Below are 17,230 nucleotides of genomic sequence, written 5' to 3' on the forward strand. Positions count from 1 at the left end.
GAAGCTCAAGCTTGTCAACGTAGTCCAGGTTATGCTCATCCGCCTGATCCTCCCGTGTCAACGAAGGGCCTTCAACCTGTGGGAGTTTGACCCGGCGCAGCATCGAACTCTAAACAGGCTCTTCGACATGACGTACGAAGATGCCTGGAGGATGCTTTTCAAGGGCGCCGAGGCTCCCGCATCCGCTGCCGAGGATCGCAGATTCAGTACTCAGCATCACGCTCGTGCGGTAAGCTGTCTTTGTCCTTTTACATGGTATCAGTTTTTCATAGTTTGACTCTATGCGGGATCTGAGTTCCCTTATCTTTGATAGGATTGGGAGGTGACGTCCGGACAGATCAACTGTCTGGCTCCTTTGCCCGAAGGCCCAGTGGACGCTCGCTTGACGAAGCTGCTGGTTCCGGCGCCCTATGTGGTGCCGAGAAGAAGGCCACGAAAAGGGCCACGGGGACTCGAAAGAGTGCCCGGCGCCAGGAGGTGTCGGATTCGTCATCCGACGGTCCCGAAGCGCCTTCCTCTCGTGAAGACGAGGAGGAAGAAGAAGAGACCTCTCCCCCTCCAGCGGGAGGAGAGAAGAAAAGGAAGGCCGCCCTCTCTGAGGAGGCCGAAGGGTCCAAGAAGGGGAAAACCCTTCCTCCGGACTACTCCAACGACGCCGATGACGGTGAAGAGGAGTGGCAGCCCAGGGCCAAGCCCCTAGCAAAATCGTAAGTATCCGGATACCGGAGTAATTCATAGTATTCATTTATTGCACAACTTTCCCTTATGTTGAATATACTTATGCAGCCCACCCAAAGACCGGCTCGACGCGTCGTCGAGCGGCTCACTGGACTCATCGGTGCTGAACTCGCTTCTGATGGCTTCCTCCCCCCGCCCTATGGACGACACCGAGGTGTTGTCCCAACAGGTTCCAAGCAGGGAGGAGGTGGCCCCGGAGGCGCCGCAAGGCGACCTCCTGGACTCCAGGAGTAAAGGGGATGAAACCCCCCAGGGCTCCAAGTCCGGCTTTAGGCCGGACACCGCTCCGGAACCTTCAAGGGTTCCGGAGTCCGGTGGGGGACCTCCTTCCAAGAGGAGCAAGTCCATCGTGCCGGCGACCCCCGTCCATCCGGAGGCGCCGGACAATATGTTGGAGGCGCTCCAAGGCGCTTCCATCGACGAGGAGCACCGCGCTATTATGAGTGCGGTGGTCCAGAAGGTTCAGTCTGCCAAGAGCAGACTGACTAAAGCTTGCACTAGCCTTTTGACAGGCTTTGAGGTAAGTAAATAATGTGTAAATAATATTACCGCATAGATAGTATCCCCTGATGCTCTGTTGGGCGTTCGGGAAGAAAAGCCGAATAGAGGATCAAAAAATTCGCAGGAGTCTAACAAAAGGAGTCAATATGCGTGTGCAGGCTTCTCTGCTGGCATCTGCCGTACTCACTGCGGAAGTGGACACGCTGAAGCAGAGCCTCGAGAAGTCCGAGCAAGAGCTCGGGCGTGCCAAGAAGCAGCTCGAGGAGAAGGAAGGTAAGAAATACCTTGGTTGAATATGTATATAAAAAGGTGCAATTGCAAGAAATGACAGGATTAACATGGCTATTGTAGGGGCCACATCTGAGGTGGCGACCCTTAAGCAAGTGCTGCTTGAGGCCGAGAAGAGGGCGGCCGCGGAGCGCACCGAGCGGGAGAGGTATGAGGCCGAGGTTGGCAAGGTGCGGCAAGAGCTCCAGGTTCTCATGAAGAAACATGAGAGTTTGTAGCTTGACTCGAAGACGCGAGCGTCCGAGCTCGCGGCGGCTATTGAAAATGCCAAGTCTGCCAAGGCCGAATCCCAGAAGACCCTCCAGGAGTTGGATGAGGTGAAGAAAATAGTAGCGGGTAAGGTATTCTTTATGCAAAGGAAACACATAAACGTGAGTTACTTGATACTTACCCGAATCCGGAGCTCTCCAGGGGCATTTGCAGATCTTCCCCGGAGTGTATCCGATGCTGCCGCATTCTATCGAGCCGAGGAGGGCAGCTCGACGGAGAAGGTGTTCTGGTCTCAGTATGCTGAGGCCGGACACCCCGTGCCCCTGAGCGACCAGCTGAAGTAACTGGTCGAGCTCCACAAGGCGGCCGAACAGGCCATGAAGGGCCTCCTAGTTCGGCTGTGGCCTGGAGAGGCTCTGCCTGGGAGCTATTTCGGGCTGGTGCGGCGGCTGGTGGAGGCCTGTCCAAGGCTCGAAGTCATCAAGCGCTCCGTCTGTATTGAAGGTGCCCGTAGGGCCTTTGCTCGTGCTAAGGTGCACTGGGGCAGGCTGGATGCGGAGAAGCTTGTGAAGGACGGGCCGCCAGCGGGGAAGGAGCATCGCAAGCCCGAAAATTATTATAAGGATGTTTTGAAGGGTGCCCGCCTTGTGGCGGATGAATGTACTAGGGATGTAATTTTTTAGTAAAACTCGCTCGTTTTTGTCCTGTGCACTGAAAACTTGTTCATATGCGCTGAGCAATGCTGCTTGAATTTAAAATATTACCTTCTGTGCAGCTGTTTATCAATACTGAGAGATGGCGAGTCGTCGGCTTCTGCCCCCTTGCCAGTAGTGCTGGGGTGTTCGGGGGTAAATCTGGGCGCTCTTTTTCCCATGTTTGGGTCCTTCGAGGGAGGCGCTCAGCCCGACGAACGAGGCAATCGGACTATAATGCATGAACACTCTCACTTAGCCATAGAATTCTATAATTTTAAATTTCGGCGAAGCCCCTAGTATTCGGAAGACCGAGTTCGGGGCGCTATCCACGCCTTGGCCGGACAGAACCGACTAGGTCGCCCTAAGTGGCATAAGTCTTTAGGGACTCGAAAAAACCTCTCAAATAGCGACCAGCTCTCGCTTCATCATGACAGTCAGTTTTAGCTTTCTCCACTGAGGTGCTCGGCCCAGCTCAACTAGGGCACAATCGCAGTGGTTCTCCTAGTGCTACCTTAGCCGATATAGCGGAACGTAAGGCACCAAAACATAGGAGCCGGGCAAACCCAACTATTGACCCAAGACATGATTCAGAGCCGATGCATATAATGCTATAAGTTCGGGGTGCCGCACTTGTGTAAGTGTTCGGACTTCTCACACCATATTGAGGGGTGCTAAAAGCCCCTGGCATATTTTGGCCGTACCAAGTTGTACGGGTGCAACATGTCGTTAAGGAACATTTATTTATAAAAAGATAGTGCAAAAATAGACAAAAGCTATGCATTGTTTATTAAAAATAGCTGCGATCAAAGCAGAACGATACAAGTAATGCGATAAACGAAAAGTTGGACTATTTAACATGTCTGCTCCAGGGGCAAGCTGCAGAATAGTATGCGAAATAGGTATACTGCTCGTGATAGAGACCACCTGGGATTTCCGTAATGCGGCATGGCTTGTCTGCTTCCCTGGTTCTTGCATCATTTGTGCCGCAATTGAACTGCCGAATAGGCCTTCCGAAGAGTAGAGTCCTGGAAGTAAGAGAAAAGTAAAAAATCGGCAGCCCTTGGTGTGGTTTAAGCCGTGTTTTGGGCGTGCCGTGATGGTGCCCCTCCCCCTATGCCCATGGTATTTCTAAAGCGTAATTATGTACGCGAAGTACTAGCGTCACCTTTTTGCTAGGGTTGGGGTTGGGGCCGCCTTGCTACGCCTGCTTGGAACGTGCCAGGCGGTCTTGTTGTAGGTTACTCTGGGCACGCTTGACGGTGTTTGGACGTTTAATGGCCGGACTGGAGAACTGCCTGGAGAGGCTGGTTTGTACTTCCGCTGCAAGGGCCGCCGTGTGCTCCTCCGTTCGGAGGGAGCGTTCGGTGTTTCCATTGACCGTAATTACTCCACGAGGGCCTGGCATCTTGAGCTTGAGGTATGCGTAGTGCGGTACCACATTGAATTTGGCGAACAAGGTTCGTCCGAGCAATGCATGATAGCCACTGCGGAATGGGACTATGTTGAAGACCAATTCCTCGCTTCGGAAATTATCCGGGGATCCGAAGAGCACTTCAAGTGTGACTGAGCCTGTACAGTTGGCCTCTACACCTAGTATTACGCCTTTAAAGGTCGTTTTGGTGGGCTTAATCCTCGAGGGATCGATGCCCATTTTTCGCACTGTATCCTGGTAAAGCAGGTTCAGGCTGCTGCCGCCGTCCATGAGGACTCTGGTGAGATGAAATCCGTCAATAATTGGGTCTAGAACCAATGCAGCAAATCCGCCATGACGGATGCTAGTGGGATGGTCTCTTCGATCAAAGGTGATCGGGCAGGAGGACCATGGGTTGAACTTTGGGGCGACTGGCTCTACCGCGTATACGTCCCTTAACGCACGCTTACGCTCCCTTTTTGGGACATGGGTGGCGTATATCATGTTCACCGTCCGCACTTGTGGGGGAAAACCCTTCTGTCCATTGTTGTTCGGCGGCCGGGGCTCCTCGTCGTCATCGCTATGCAGCCCCTTGTCTTCATTGTCGGTGCTTAACTTGCCTGCCTGCTTGAACACCCAACAATCCCTGTTGGTGTGATTGGCCGGCTTTTCGGGGGTGCCATGTATTTGGCACAAGCGGTCAAGTATTCGGTCCAAGCTGGATGGGCCCCTAGGATTCCTTTTGAATGTCTTTTTCCATTGACCGGATTTAGAGCCTCTGAAACCGGCATTAACTGTCGTATCCTCAGCATTGTCGTTGTTAATGCGGCGCTTCTGCTTGTTGCGACGCGACCTGCCACTAATGTCCCTAGTGTCCGAACTACCAGGGTTCTTGGTCATATTGTTGCTGCGAGCAAGCCAGCTGTCTTCTCCCGCGCAAAAGCGGGTCATGAGTGTCGTGAGTGCTGCCATGGATTTCGGCTTTTCCTGTCCAAGGTGCCGAGCCAGCCACTCGTCATAGATATTGTGCTTGAAGGCTGCTAGGGCCTCAGCGTCCGGACAGTCGACTATTTGATTTTTCTTTGTTAGGAACCGTGTCCAGAATTGCCTGGCCAATTCCTCTGGCTGCTGAATTACATGACTTAGGTCATCGGCGTCTGTGGGTCGCACATAAGTGCCCTGGGAATTGTCAAGGAATGCGGCTTTCAGGTCCTCCCAATAACTGATTGATCCTGTTGGCAAGCTGTTGAGCCAATGCCGAGCTGGTCCTTTAAGCTTGAGTGGGAGATATTTGATGGCGTGAAAATCGTAGTCGCGGGCCATGTGGATATGAAGGAGATAATCCTCGATCCATACCGCAGGGTCTGTTGTGCCATCATATGATTCGATGTTTACGGGTTTGAAACCCTCAAGGATTTGATGATCCATTATTTCGTCTGTAAAGCACTGTGGGTGTGCGGCGCCTCTGTACTGGGCGATATCATGACGTAGCTCCAATGAGTTTTGTCTACTGTGTTCAGCCCTGCCGAATTTGTGGCCGGCGTGACGGTTACCGTCTCGAGCCGTGGGGTGCCCACGCGATCCGTAGATCGGTCGTGTTTGCCTTGCCTTGTGCTCCAGCATGTCTCGTAAGTCCGGCGCATATTCCCGTGCCTTGGTACGGGGTGCGGCTTGAGTGGAGGGCCGGGAGGCCTCTCTGTCGCGGCCATGAGGTGGCCGTTCGGCCGCATCAAGTGCTTCCTCCTCTAATTGGGGTAGCAACCTGCGCTTTGGGTAACTCTTGGAGGGGCGTTCGAGGTTATGCTCTTCGGCCGCAAGGCTTCGGTCCATCTGTCAACCAGCAAATCTTGATCAGCTTGGAGCTGTTGTTGTTTTTTCTTGAGGCTTCTTGCCGTGGCCATAAGCCTGTGTTGGAAACGCTTTTGCTCGACGGGATCCTCTCGCACGACGAATTCGTCGTCAATGAGGCTTGCCTCGTCTTCGGAGGGAGGCATATAATTATCGTCCTCGACCTCTCTATCTGCCGCTCTCTCATGAGGGCTGGTTTCTCCATCCTCCTGTGCTAAACCTTGCTGGAGGGGGTTTTCTTCGGCACTTTCCGGAGTATTATTATCTCATGTGCTGGAATCACCGTTTTTGTGTTGGCGGGATTTTGAGCGGCGCCGCTGACACCGGCGCTTGGGCTGTTTCTTGGAGGGGTCATCCTCCGCTGTTCCATCGCCCTCTCCCTCTTTTGGGGTGTCCACCATGTATATGTCATATGACGAGGTGGCTTTCCAAGGCCTAGTAGGCGCTGGTTCTTCATCATCTCCTTCATCGGCGTCCATACCGTCGATGTCTTCGGAGTCGAAGTCGAGCATGTCGGTTAAGTCGTCGACAGTGGCTATGAAGTGGGTGGTGGGTGGGTTTTGAATTTATTCATCATCCGTACCCCAACCTTGCTGACCGTAGTCCGGCGAGGGCTCTCCTGATAAAGAGAGAGACTTCAGTGACTTCAGGATATCGACGAAAGGCGAGTGCTGAAAGACGTCCGCGGTCGTGAACTCCATGATCGGCGCCCAATCGGATTCGATCGGCAGGGGCGCGGAGGGTTCGGAGTTCGGAGAAGAATCCGGCTCCATGGAGTCGTGAGTCTCGCAGAGTATGGGGCTGGTGTTCGGCTCAACCGCTGTTGGGATCACAGCCCCCGAGGTGGCGTCCAACCGCCCATCCTCGATCGGCGCGGTTGGCTCCGATCTAAGGGTTGGAGCCGATGCGGGTGCGGCCTCCAGGGCACTGTTCGGTGGCAGAGCTAGATCATGCTCGTCGTGATAGTGCGGCACACTTGGCGGTGGTTCGAGTCCGTCGAAAATCAAGTCCCCGCGGATGTCAGCCGAGTAGTTTAAATTTCCGAATCTGACCTGACGGCCAGGGGTGTATCTTTCGATCTGCTCTAGATGGCCAAGTGAATTGGCCCGCAGTGCGAAGCCGCCAAAGACGAAGATCTGTCCGGGGAGGAAGGTCTCACCCTGGACTGCATCGCCATTGATGATCGTAGGAGCCATCAAGCCTGACAACGACGGCACAGAGGAACTCTCAATGAAAGCACCAATGTCGGTGTCAAAATCGGCGGATCTCGGGTAGGGGGTCCCAAACTATGCGTCTAGGCCGGATGGTAATAGGAGGCAAGGGACACGAAGTTTTACCCAGGTTCGGGCCCTCTCGATGGAGGTAAAACCCTACGTCCTGCTTGATTAATATTGATGATATGGGTAGTACAAGAGTAGATCTACCACGAGATCAGAGAGGCTAAACCCTAGAAGCTAGCCTATGGTATGATTGTTGATGTATATGTTGTCCTACGGAGTAAAACCCTCGGGTTTATATAGACACCGGAGAGGGTTAGGGTTACATAGAGTCGGTTACAATGGTAGGAGATCTGAACATCCGTATCGCCAAGCTTGCCTTCCACGCCAAGGAAAGTCCCTTCCGGACATGGGACGGAGTCTTCAATCTTGTATCTTCATAGTCCAGGAGTCCGGCTTGAAGGTATAGTTCGGCTATCCGAACACCCCCTAATCCAGGACTCCCTCAATGTGGGTCATCCCAAAATTAATGTCTCAAATCATAGAAGAACTTTTTCTTTTGTTGGTATGTGAAGCTAGGTGGTATAAATTTAGCAACTATGTAATTAGCATAATCAGCATACCAAGGGGTACTACGAGAAGTACTTATGACATTTAATTGTTCATCAAGAAAGCTATCATCAATAGGTAGTGGGTCATCAAGAACATTCTCTAACCTAGATAAGTTATCCGCAATGGGGTTCTCAGCTCCTTTTCTATCAACAATTTGCAAATCAAATTCTTGTAGCAAGAGAACCCATCTAATTAGTCTAGGTTTAGCATCTTTCTTCTCTGTAAGATATTTAATAGCAGCATGATCAGTGTGGATAGTTACTTTAGAATCAACAATATAAGGTTTGAACTTATCACAAGCAAATACAACTGCTAAAAGTTCTTTTTCAGTAGTAGCATAATTTCTTTGAGCATTGTCTAGAGTCTTACTAGCATAATGGATAACATTTAATTTCTTATCAACTCTTTGCCCTAAAACAACACCTATAGCATAATCGCTAGCATCACACATAATTTCAAAGGGTAAATTCCAATCAGGTGGTTGAACAATAGGTGCAGAGACTAATGCTTTCTTAAGTATTTCAAATGCTTCTACACAATCATCATCAAAGACAAATGGTATATCTTTTTGTAATAAATTAGTCAGAGGCCAAGAAATTTTTGAGAAGTCCTTAATGAACCTCCTATAAATCTGGCGTGACCAAGGAAACTTCTTATACCTTTGATGTCCTTGGGACATGGCATCTTTTCAATAGCATCAACCTTGGCTTTATCAACTTCAATACCTCTTTCAAAAACTTTATGCCCCAAGACAATACCCTCATTAACCATAAAGTGGCACTTTTCCCAATTCAAGACAAGATTAGTTTCTTCACATCTCTGCAAAACTCGATCAAGATTGCTCAAGCAATCATCAAAAGAAGATCCATAGACGGAAAAGTCGTCCATGAAAACCTCACAAATATTTTCACAAAAGTCAGAGAATATAGACATCATGCATATTTGAAAGGTAGCAGGTGCATTACATAAACCAAAAGGCATACGTCTATAAGCAAAAGTACCAAAAGGGCATGTAAAAGTAGTCTTTGATTGATCTTTAGCCGACACAGGTATTTGAGAGAAACCAGAATAACCATCTAGAAAGCAGTAATGTGTATGTTTGCATAATCTTTCTAGCATTTGATCGATAAAAGGTAAGGGGTAATGATCTTTCTTAGTAGCCTTATTTAATTTGCAGAAATCAATTACCATCCTATAACCTGCAATAATTCTTTGTGGAATCAATTCATATTTATCATTAGGAACAACAGTAATACCTCCCTTCTTAGGGACACAATGAATAGGACTTACCCACTGACTATCAGCAACGGGGTAAATTATACCTGCCTCCAGAAGCTTTAGTATTTCTTTTCTTACCACTTCTTTCATTTTAGGATTTAGACGCCGTTGAGGATCACGAAATGGTTTGGCATCTGCTTCCAAATTTATTTTATGTTGACATAGAGTGGGACTAATGCCCCTAAGATCATCAAGAGTATATCCAATAGCAGCACGATGCTTCTTCAGAGTTTTAAATAATCTTTCTTCTTCATGCTCTGAAAGGTTAGCACTAATAATAACAGGATATATCTTCTTTTCATCAAGATAAGCATATTTAAGATTATTAGGCAACGGTTTAAGCTCAAACACGGGATTACCCTTAGGTGGAGGGGTATCCCCTAGGATTTCAACAGGCAAATTGTGTTTCAGAATAGGTTCCTGTTTAAAGAATACTTCATCTATTTCCCTTCTTTCATTCATAAACATATCATTCTCATGGTCTAGCAAATATTGTTCTAAAGGATCACTAGGAGGTACGGCAATAGAAGCAAGACCAATAATTTCATCCTTACCAGGCAATTCTTCTTCACGCTGTTGTTTACTAAATTTAGAGAAATTAAATACATGAGTCATATCATCCAAGCCAATAGTAACAACATTCTTTTCGCAGTCTATCTTAGCATTAACAGTGTTCAAGAAGGGTCTACCAAATATAATGGGACAAAAGCTATCTTGTGGGGAACTAAGAACAAGAAAATCAGTAGGATATTTAGTTTTCCCGCACAAGACTTCAACATCTCTAACAATTCCCACTCTGAAATAGTATCTCTATTAGCAAGTTTAATTGTGACATCAATATCTTCTAACTCAGCAGGTGCAATTTCATGCTTGATTTCTTTATACAAGTCATAAGGTATAACACTAGCACTAGCACCCATATCACATAAGCCATGATAACAATGTTCTCCAATTTTAACAGAAATAACAGGCACGCCTACCACAGGTCTATGTTTATCTTTAGCACAAGGTTTAGCAATTCTAGCAGTTTCACCGCAGAACTGAATAACATGCCCATCAATATTATCAGACGAGAGATCTTTAACAATAGCAATATTAGGTTCTACTTTAACTTGCTCAGGTGGTGTATATGTTTTAATATTGCTTTTACGAACCACAGTTGAAGCTTTAGCATGATCCTTTATCCTAACAGGGAAAGGTGGTTTCTCCACATAACAAGTAGGAACAATAGGATCATTATAAGTGACAGTCTTTTCTTCAACTTTAATTGGTGCAGCTACTTTTACTTCTATGGGAGGATGATATTTAAACCACTTCTCCTTAGTGAGATCAACATAAGTAGCAAAAGATTCACAGAAAGAAGCTACTATATCAGAATCAAGTCCATATTTAGTGCTAAACTTATGGAAAATATCGGTATCCATAAAAGATTTAACACAATCAAACTTAGGTGTCATACCTGACTCCTTACCTTTGTCGAGATCCCAATCTTCAAAGTTGCGTTTAATTCTATCCAATAAATCCCATCTAAATCCAATAGTCTTCATCATAAAAGAGCCAGCACAAGAAGTATCGAGCATGGTGTGATTATTTTCAGAAAGTCGAGCATAAATTTTTTGAAGGATTGTTTCTCTTGGGAGCTCATGATTGGGGCATGAATATAACATTGATTTAAGCCTCCCCCAAGCTTGAGCGATGCTTTCTCCTTCGCGAGGCCAAAAATTATATATATAATTGCGGTCACGATGAACAAGATGCATAGGGTAATACTTTTGATGAAATTCCAATTTCAATCTTCTATAGTTCCATGATCTCGTATCATCACATAGGCTGTACCATGTCAATGTGTCTCCCTTCAAAGATAAAGGGAAGACCTTCTTCTTAGCAACATCATCGGGTATACCTGCAAGCTTAAATAATCCACAAAGTTCATCCACATATATTAGGTGTTCATCAGGATGCTTTGTTCCATCTCCTGTAAAAGGATTAGCTAGCAGTTTTTCTATCATACCCGAAGGATACTCACAAGGAATTTCATTTTCAGTAGGTTCAGTAGGTTGAGGAGCAACTCTTTTCTCTACTAGTCGGGGTGAAGATACCCCGAAGAAGCCCCTCAGAGGATTACTTTCCATAGTAACAAGTGACAGTAAATTTCAGCACACTATATAAATTTTTCCTTACCAAATTCCACCTACCAAAGGCGCTTCACTACCCGGCAACGGCGCCAGAAAAGAGTCTTGATGACCCACAATTATATGGGATCTATCGTAGTCCTTTCGATAGTAAGAGTGTCGAACCCAACGAGGAGCAGAAGGAAATGATAAGCGGTTTTCAGCAAGGTATTCTCTGCAAGTACTGAAATAAGTGGTAACAGATAGTTTTGTGATAAGATAATTTGTAACGAGCAACAACTAACAAAAGTAAATAAAGTGCAGCGAGGTGGCCCAATCCTTTTTGTAGCAAAGGACAAGCCTGGACAAACTTTTATATAAGTAAAAGCGCTCCTGAGGACACATGGGAATATCGTCAAGCTAGTTTTCATCACGTTCATATGATTTGCGTTCGGTACTTTGATAATTTGACATGTGGGTGGACCGGTGCTTGGGTGTTGTTCTTACTTGAACAAGCATCCCACACTTATGATTAACCTCTATTGCAAGCATCCGCAACTACAACAAAAGTATTAAGGTAAACCTAACCATAGCATGAAACATATGGATCTAAATCAGCCCCTTACGAAGCAACGCATAAACTAGGGTTTAAGCTTCTGTCACTCTAGCAACCCATCATCTACATATTACTTCCCAATGCCTTCCTCCAGGCCCAAATAATGGTGAAGTGTTATGTAGTCGACGTTCACATAACACCACTAGAGGCTAGACAACATACATCTCATCAAAATATCGAACGAATACCAAATTCACATGACTACTAATAGCAAGACTTCTCCCTTGTCCTCAGGAACAAACGTAACTACTCACAAAGCATATTCATGTTCATAATCAGAGGGGTGATAATATGCATAAAGGATCTGAACATATGATCTTCAACCAATTAAACCAACTAGCATCAACTACAAGGAGTAATTAACACTACTAGCAACCTACTAGCACCAACCCCAGACTTGGAGACAAGAATTGGATACAAGAGATGAACTAGGGTTTTGAGATGAGATGGTGCTGATGAAGATGTTGATGGAGATTGCCCTCTCCCGATGAGAGGAGCATTAGTGATGACGATGGTGATGATTTCCCCCTCTGGGAGAGAAGTTTCCCTGGCAGAACAGCTCTACCGGAGCTCTAGATTGGATCCGCCAAGGTTCCGCCTCGTGGCAGCGGAGTTTCGTCCCGAAAGGTTGCCTCCCATTTTTTTCTCGACGAAAGACTTCATATAGCAGAAGATGGTCATTAGAGAGCCACCAGGGGGCCCACGAGGTAGGGGGCACGCCCTAGGGGGGCGCCCCCACCCTCGTGGATAGGGTGTGGGCCCCCCGGTCTTCATCTTTGGCGAGGATTTTTCATTATTTATTATAAGGTATTCCGTGGAGTTTCAGGACTTTTGGAGTTGTGCAGAATAGGTCTCTAATATTTGCTCCTTTTCCAGCCCAGAATTCCAGCTGCCGGCATTCTCCCTCCTTATGTAAACCTTGTAAAATAAGAGAGAATAGCCATAAGTATTGTGACATAATGTGAAATAATAGCCCATAATGCAATTTATATCAATATAAAAGCATGATGCAAAATGGGCGTATCAAGCATCAACACTCATTGGACCGCCTACATCAGTATGTATTATTTCCAATAAGTTTGTTGCTCGCTCCATTGTTTCGGAGAATGGAGTCTTAGTCATCTTGCCCATGAGGCATGGTTCGTAAGCATCAAGTGATTCATAATCAAGTGATTCCAAAAGCCCATAGCATGAAGTTTCGTCATGCGCTTTACACCAATATTACCAAAATGGCAGTGCCACAAATAAGTTGCACTATCATTATTAAACTTGTATCTTTTGGTTTCAATACCATGAATATGTGTATCACTACTATCGAGATTCAATAAAAATAGACCACTCATCAAGGGCGCATGACCATAAAAGATATTACTCATATAAATAGAACAACCATTATTCTCTGATTTAAATGAATAACTGTCTCGCATCAAACAAGATCCAGATATAATGTTCATGCTTAACGCTGGCACCAAATAATAATAATTCAGGTCTAAAACTAATCCCGAAGATAGATGTAGAGGTAGCGTGCCGATGGCGATCACATCGACTTTGGAACCATTTCCCACGCGCATCGTGATACATCTCCAACGTATCTACTTTTCCAAACACTTTTGACCTTATTTTGGACTCTAACTTGCATGATTTGAATGGAACTAACCCGGACTGGCGCTGTTTTCAGCAGAATTGCCATGGTGTTATTTTTGTGCAGAAATAAAAGTTCTCAGAATGACCTGGAAATTTACGGAGACATGTTTTGGAATAAATAAAAATACTGGCGAAAGAATCAACACCAGGGAGCCCACACCCTGTCCACGAGGGTGCAGGGCGCGCCCCCTGGGGCGTGCCCCCTGCCTCGTGGGCCCCCTGAGGCTCCACCGATGATAACTCCAACTCTATATATTCACATTCGGGGAGAAAAAATCAGGGAGAAGGATTCATCGCATTTTACGCTACGGAGCCACCGCCAAGCCCTAATCTCGCTCGGGAGGGCTGATCTGGAGTCCGTTCGGGGCTCCGGAGAGGGGAATCCGTCGCCATCGTCATCATCAACCTTCCTTCGTCACCAATTTCATGATGCTCACCGCAGTGCGTGAGTAATTCCATCGTAGGCTTGCTGGACGGTGATGGCTTGGATGAGATTTACCATGTAATCGAGTTAGTTTTGTTAGAGTATGATCCCTAGATCCATTATGTTCTAAGATTGATGTTGCTATGACTTTACTATGCTTAATGCCTGTCACTAGGGCCCGAGTGCCATGATTTTAGATCTGAACCTATTATGTTTTCATGAATATATGTGAGTTCTTGATCCTATTTTGAAGTCACCTACTATGTGTTATGGTCCGGTAACCCCAAAGTGACAATAATCGGGACCACTCCCGGTGATGACTATAGTTTGAGGAGTTCATGTATTCACTAAGTGTTAATGCTTTGTTCTGGTACTCTATTAAAAGGAGGCCTTAATATCCCTTAGTTTCCAATAGGACCCCGCTGCCACGGGAGGGTAGAACAAAAGATGGCATGCAAGTTCTTTTCCATAAGCACGTATGACTATATTCGGAATGCATGCCTACATTGCATTGATGAACTGGAGCTAGTTTTGTGTCACCCTATGTTATAACTGTTGCATGAGGAATTGCATCCTACATAATTATCCATCACTGATCCATTGCCTACGAGCTTTTCACATATTGATCTTTGCTTAGTTACTTTTCTGTTGCCACTGTTACAATCACCACAAAACAAATACTATTACTTTTGTCATTGTTACCGCTGTTTCCATATTGCTTTGCTACTAAATACTTTGCTGCAGATATTAAGTCTTCCAGGTGCGGTTGAATTGACAACTCAACTGTTAATACTTGAGAATATTCTTTGGCTCCCCTTGTGTCGAATCAATAAATTTGGGATGAATACTCTACCCTCGAAAACTATTGTGATACCCTATACTTGCGGGTTATCAAGACTATTTTCTGGCGCCGCTGCCGGGGAGCATAGCTCTATTCTTTGAGTCACTTGGGATTTATATCTGTTGATCACTATGAGGAACTTGAAAGATGAAAGAACCAAGATTTTTCCCTCAACTTCGAGGGGAGGTAAGGATCTGCCATCTAGCTCTGCACTTGATTCACCTTCTGTTTTGAGTAAACTTGCGACACCTACACCTGCTATTGATTCTAATATGTCGCGTGTTATTGATGATGCCACTTCTGCTATGCATGATGCTTATGATGAAACTACTTATGTGCTTTATAATACTGTGCCATTAGGTGAATTTCTTGATGAACAACTTGCTAGGGTTAGAGAGAATGAAATTATTGAAACTGATAATATTGATGAAAGTGATGATGAAGATTCTCCCCCTAGATATGAATTGCCTGATGTTCCTGAGGGTTATGTTATGGATGAAGAATCGGCTAGAGATCTTTTTGCTTGCAAAGATAGATATGATCTTAAGAAATTGTTAGCTAAGCTGAAAGAAAAATCTTTGAATGCTAGAATGAAATATGACCCTGCTTTTGCTACTTCACCTATCTGTATTTCTGATAAGGATTATGATTTCTCTGTCGATCCTGAGATAATTAGTTCGGTTGAATCTGATCCATTTTATGGCTATGAATCTGAAACTATTGTGGCACATCTTACAAAATTGAATGATATAGCCACCCTATTCACTAATAAGGAAAAAGTCGTTACTACTATATCCTTAAGTTATTTTTGTTCTCATTAAAGGGTGATGCTAAAATATGGTTTAATTCTATTGATCCTGGTTGTGTGCGTAGTCCCCAGGATATGATTTATTACTTCTCTGCTAAATATTTCCCCGCTCATAAGAAACAAGCTGCCTTAAGGGAAATATATAGTTTTGTGCAAATTGAAGAAGAGAGTCTCCCACAAGCTTGGGGGAGGCTTCTCTGATTACTTAATGCTTTGCCTGATCATCCTCTCAAGAAAAATGAAATACTTGATATCTTTTATAATGGACTAACCGATGCTTCCAGAGACCACCTGGATAGTTGTGCTGGTTGTGTTTTTAGGGAAAGAACCGTTGATCAAGCTGAATTGCTATTGAATAATATGTTGAGTAATGATAATGATTGGACACTTCTTGAACCAACTCCTAAGCCAACTTCGAAGAAAAGGGGTATTCTATTTCTCAGTCCTCAAGATATGCAAGAGGGAAAGAAATCTATGAAAGAAAACGGTAATAAAATTAAAGATGTTAAGAATTTACCACCTATTGAAGAAATACATGATCTTGATAACCCGACACAGGTAGTGAAGGTAAATTCTCTCTATAGATTTAATAAGGTTGAAATCCCATCTACTAAGTTTGCTAGCCAATGCCTGGATGAGTTTGATAATTTTATTGTTAAATGCTACCTCTTGAGCACTGCGTTCATTTTCCCCGAAGAGGAAGGGATGATGCAGCAAAGTAGCGTAAGTATTTCGCTCAGTTTTTGAGAACCAAGGTATCAATCCAGTAGGAGGCTACACGCGAGTCCCTCGTACCTGCATAAAACAAATAAATCCTCGCAACCAACGCAAATAGGGGTTGTCAATCCCTATGAGGCCACTTACAAGAGTGAGATCTGATAGATATGATAAAGATAATATTTTTGGTATTTTTATGATAAAGATGCAAAGTAAAATAAAGGCAAAGTAAATAGCAAACTAGTAGGAGAACAATATGATAAAGATAGACCCGGGGGCCATAGGTTTCACTAGTGGCTTCTCTCGAGAGCATAAATATTCTATGGTGGGTGAACAAATTACTGTTGAGCAATTGACAGAATTGAGCATAATTATGAGAATATCTAAGCATGATCATGTATATAGGCATCACGTCAGAGACAAGTAGACCGACTCCTGCCTGCATCTACTACTATTACTCCACTCATCGACCGCTATCCAACATGCATCTAGAGTATTAAGTTAAAAACAGAGTAACGCCTTAAGCAAGATGACATGATGTAGAGGGATAGACTCATGCAATATGAAGAAAACCCCATCTTGTTATCCTCGATGGAAACAATACAATACGTGCCTTGCTGCCCTTACTGTCACCGGGAAAGGACACCGCAAGATTGAACCCAAAGCTAAGCACTTCTCCCGTTGCAAGAAAGATCAATCTAGTAGGCCAAACCAAACTGATAATTCGAAGAGACTTGCAAAGATAACCAGTCATACATAAAATAAATTAGAGAAGAATCAAATATTGTTCATAGATAGACTTGATCATAAACCCACAATTCATCAGTCTCAACAAACACCCCGCAAAAAGAAGATTACATCAAATAGATCTCCACAAGAGAGGGGGAGAACATTGTATTGAGATCCAAAAAGAGAGAAGAAGCCATCTATCTACTAGCTATGGACCCGTAGGTCTGAGATAAACTACTCACACTTCATGGCTATGGTGTTGATGTAGAAGCCCTCCGTGATCGATGCCCCCCCCGGCGGAGCTCCGGAACAGGCCCCAAGATGGGATCTCGTGGATACAGAAAGTTATGGCGGTGGAATTAGGGTTTTGACTCCTCTTCTGATCGTTTGGGGCTTAGGTCCAGACTTGGGCTTCTTCACTTGAGCAGCAACTTGCTTGCCGCTTTTCTTGAAGTTCCCCTTCTTCCCTTTGCCCTTCTTCTTGAAACTAGTGGTCTTGTTCACCATCAACACTTGATGCTCTTTCTTGATTTCTACCTCCG

The sequence above is a fragment of the Triticum aestivum genome, chromosome 5A (genome assembly GCF_018294505.1).
Source record: "Triticum aestivum cultivar Chinese Spring chromosome 5A, IWGSC CS RefSeq v2.1, whole genome shotgun sequence".
Classification (NCBI taxonomy): Eukaryota; Viridiplantae; Streptophyta; class Magnoliopsida; order Poales; family Poaceae; genus Triticum; species Triticum aestivum.